We start from the raw sequence: 4,164 nt of genomic DNA on the forward strand, positions 1-4,164 counted from the left end.
CTTTATGTATTTAATCCCATTCTATTAACCAATGTCTTTGCTTCTGACCTTCGATGATCCAGTTCAACCGTACTAATCAGCACAAATTACTCTAGATGGACATTTGTGTCTTTTTTTATTGCTGAAGTGTGTTGAAATGTCTTCTTCTGCATTCTACTGCAAGGACGTAAATTTACTTTCCCTTCAGCCTGAGGCTTATTCATTTCACTTTTGGTGTGAAAAGGCTTTTATATATTTGCCAAAAATAGAACTTTTTTATTTTATAAACAAACAAGCAAGCCCTGTCCAGATTTAAAAAGTAACGTAACGCATTACTTTCCATAAAAAGTAACTAAGTACCGTAATTAGTTACTTTTTTATGGAGTATCGCAATATTGTAGTGCATTACTTTTAAAAGTAACTTTCCCCAACACTGGTCATTAGTTTTTAATATAGCATTGTCAACATTATTTGGAGATGATCTGAGAATGTTCTAGAATGTTACAAAACAAAAGGACTGTTTGGTCTTATTTACTGCTCATTTTAGTCATATAAATAAATAAATGAATTATCACTATACCTCTGAAACCACATGTTCTGTGACTGTAACTTAATATACAGTATGTAACATAAATGTGCAATATATTTAAAAGAAACATTATAATGTCCTGGCAGGAAGAAGGGGTTAATACAAATGCCTTCTTTATAAATACGTTTTCACAGTTTTACCTCAAACTTTTTTGTCGGCACATTCAGATATTTATGAAAACATTTATAATCAGATAATATCATATGATATTTCATGTGTCACAGCATGAAATATCATATTATATTATCATATGATATTCTAAACCATGATGCCACACACAAATTTGTATTTTTAAAATACACTAACAAAAATGTAATTCTAAAAATGTTACATTTTAAATGATGTAATTGCAAAACCAGGAAAAAATCTAAATGTTTGACCGTGCTGACTATTCAATACATGGAACTGAAACCATTATTTGTAGGTTACTTTGTCCCAGGACTCAAGAATCAAAGCTTTACAAAATTCATGCAGTGAAATACACACACATAGTGTGTTTCTGTAAAAGATGAGTGTGTGTGTGTGTTTTACAGATGTCATTTCCATCACGCAGTCCGCTGGGTGCACCAGATGTGCATGGTTAACAACATCTCTGAAACACTAATCTGGATGGATTATCTTTGGAGGATTGAAATTTATAGTGTGATTACAATTTTCAGTGATGCAGTGACCACTGAAGAACTGAATAACACTTCTGATTAACCGAATAGAAACACATTCAATCCAGACACAGTGACACATATTCAAAGCATGTGTATAAAACCATCTTTACCTGCTATCATGTGAAATGAATCTTTTCGACATGAAATAATAAATATACTTATATAAATGTATATAAAATATACATTTATAAAATAAATATATCAACTTGAAATGATTAAAAGATATGGAATTATACATTTAAAAAATATACAGTCACAGATGTTGTAAGATATCAAAGTATTAAAAAGAAGTGCAATTAGGTGCATAGTGACTTTGTTCTTTTTTCCTTTGTAGGAGATGGCAGTGAATGTATACTCCACATCAGTAACGATTGAGAACCTGAGCCGACATGACATGTTGGCGTGGGTGAACGACTCCCTTCAGCTCACCTACACCAAGATAGAACAATTATGTTCAGGTGGGTTGTACTGCCTTATTTCACAAAGTGTTTCTGTCTTTTATGTCATGAATGGCACTAGCATACTCTTTATTTCTGCTCCACTATTGATTATATAAGACTACTCTTAATTTCACAATAAAAAGGCTTTTACTTTGCCTTTGATCATATATGCTTAGTGTTTGTATCTCTTCCAGTGTAATCAGTCAAATTAAAGCATTTACTTTGCACTCTTTCTTTATCACTTGACACTAATAAGGTTAGCCAATCACTTGTTGATCAAAGACATTTTTCTTTTTTTGTCATCATGCAATGAATGAGCTCTGTTGTTGACCCATGTTCTCTGTTGCTGTTTGTCCTCAGGGGCGACTTATTGTCAGTTCATGGACATGCTGTTCCCAGGGTGTATTCTTTTAAAGAAAGTGAAATTTCAAGCAAAGCTGGAAACTGAGTTTATACATAACTTCAAAGTACTCCAGGCAGCTTTCAAGAGGATGAACATTGATAAAGTTAGTTGGCCCTTTGGAGTATTTGCTTCTATGTACATCTCACAGTTTTACTTCAAACTTATCTTTAACTTTAACTTTTTTTTTTTTACTTCTACTTTTAAGCTTTACTCAGTTAGAAAGTATAAATTAAAGCTTTCAGTTCATTTGGTAAAAAATATCAACTACAATAACAGTTGATTGAAAGAAGGCATGTTTGTTTATATGGCACATTTCATACTCAGTGGTAGATTCAAAATGCTTTACATAAAAGTGATTAATACTGATCGTAAAAGGTCGATGAGAAGGAAAAAATAGTACAAAATAATTTATTTAAAAGATACTAAAAAGAAAAAACAACAATACAGAGATAAAAATATACAGTGCATTCAGTAAGACTGAAGGAAAAAGTCACAGCATTTTTGCTTGTAATTTCAAAATATAACTTCAAACTTCTGTTAAACAAAGAAAGCAGCCTGTTGATGTGAAAATTAAGGGATGTGATTAATTAATTAATTGGGTTGTAATGGGTGAACGACTCCCTTCAGCTCACCTACACCAAGATAGAACAATTATGTTCAGGTGGGTTGTACTGCCTTATTTCACAAAGTGTTTCTGTCTTTTATGTCATGAATGGCACTAGCATACTCTTTATTTCTGCTCCACTATTGATTATATAAGACTACTCTTAATTTCACAATAAAAAGGCTTTTACTTTGCCTTTGATCATATATGCTTAGTGTTTGTATCTCTTCCAGTGTAATCAGTCAAATTAAAGCATTTACTTTGCACTCTTTCTTTATCACTTGACACTAATAAGGTTAGCCAATCACTTGTTGATCAAAGACATTTTTCTTTTTTTGTCATCATGCAATGAATGAGCTCTGTTGTTGACCCATGTTCTCTGTTGCTGTTTGTCCTCAGGGGCGACTTATTGTCAGTTCATGGACATGCTGTTCCCAGGGTGTATTCTTTTAAAGAAAGTGAAATTTCAAGCAAAGCTGGAAACTGAGTTTATACATAACTTCAAAGTACTCCAGGCAGCTTTCAAGAGGATGAACATTGATAAAGTTAGTTGGCCCTTTGGAGTATTTGCTTCTATGTACATCTCACAGTTTTACTTCAAACTTATCTTTAACTTTAACTTTTTTTTTTTACTTCTACTTTTAAGCTCAATTAGAAAGTATAAATTAAAGCTTTCAGTTAATTTGGTAAAAAATATCAACTACAATAACAGTTGATTGAAAGAAGGCATGTTTGTTTATATGGCACATTTCATACTCAGTGGTAGATTCAAAATGCTTTACATAAAAGTGATTAATACTGATCGTAAAAGGTCGATGAGAAGGAAAAAATAGTACAAAATAATTTATTTAAAAGATACTAAAAAGAAAAAACAACAATACAGAGATAAAAATATACAGTGCATTCAGTAAGACTGAAGGAAAAAGTCACAGCATTTTTGCTTGTAATTTCAAAATATAACTTCAAACTTCTGTTAAACAAAGAAAGACTTCTACTTTTAAGCTTTACTCAGTTAGAAAGTATAAATTAAAGCTTTCAGTTCATTTGGTAAAAAATATCAACTACAATAACAGTTGATTGAAAGAAGGCATGTTTGTTTATATGGCACATTTCATACTCAGTGGTAGATTCAAAATGCTTTACATAAAAGTGATTAATACTGATCGTAAAAGGTCGATGAGAAGGAAAAAATAGTACAAAATAATTTATTTAAAAGATACTAAAAAGAAAAAACAACAATACAGAGATAAAAATATACAGTGCATTCAGTAAGACTGAAGGAAAAAGTCACAGCATTTTTGCTTGTAATTTCAAAATATAACTTCAAACTTCTGTTAAACAAAGAAAGCAGCCTGTTGATGTGAAAATTAAGGGATGTGATTAATTAATTAATTGGGTTGTACCCTTGTTTTTTTGAACAGCAATTAATATTCATGAACTAATTTACCATAGTATGAAGGTAATTCATATTCATGAGTAAAGCCTTC

The 4,164-nt window shown here is 31.3% G+C and overlaps 1 long non-coding RNA gene across 1 annotated transcript in view; it reads left to right on the forward strand.

The window, feature by feature from the left end:
- LOC107600871 (uncharacterized) overlaps nucleotides 1–2,157 on the forward strand; it is a 3,261-nt gene extending 1,104 nt beyond the window's left edge. The window contains exons 2-3 of the long non-coding RNA XR_001610853.1: nucleotides 1,565–1,688; nucleotides 2,031–2,157. This is a non-coding gene — a long non-coding RNA (uncharacterized lncRNA). The remainder of the gene's footprint in view (nucleotides 1–1,564; nucleotides 1,689–2,030) is intronic.
- The last annotated feature ends 2,007 nt before the right edge of the window (nucleotides 2,158–4,164 follow it).

The sequence above is a fragment of the Sinocyclocheilus grahami genome, unplaced genomic scaffold, assembly GCF_001515645.1.
Source record: "Sinocyclocheilus grahami isolate Dianchi unplaced genomic scaffold, SAMN03320097.WGS_v1.1 scaffold293.1, whole genome shotgun sequence".
NCBI classification, from domain to species: domain Eukaryota; kingdom Metazoa; phylum Chordata; class Actinopteri; order Cypriniformes; family Cyprinidae; genus Sinocyclocheilus; species Sinocyclocheilus grahami.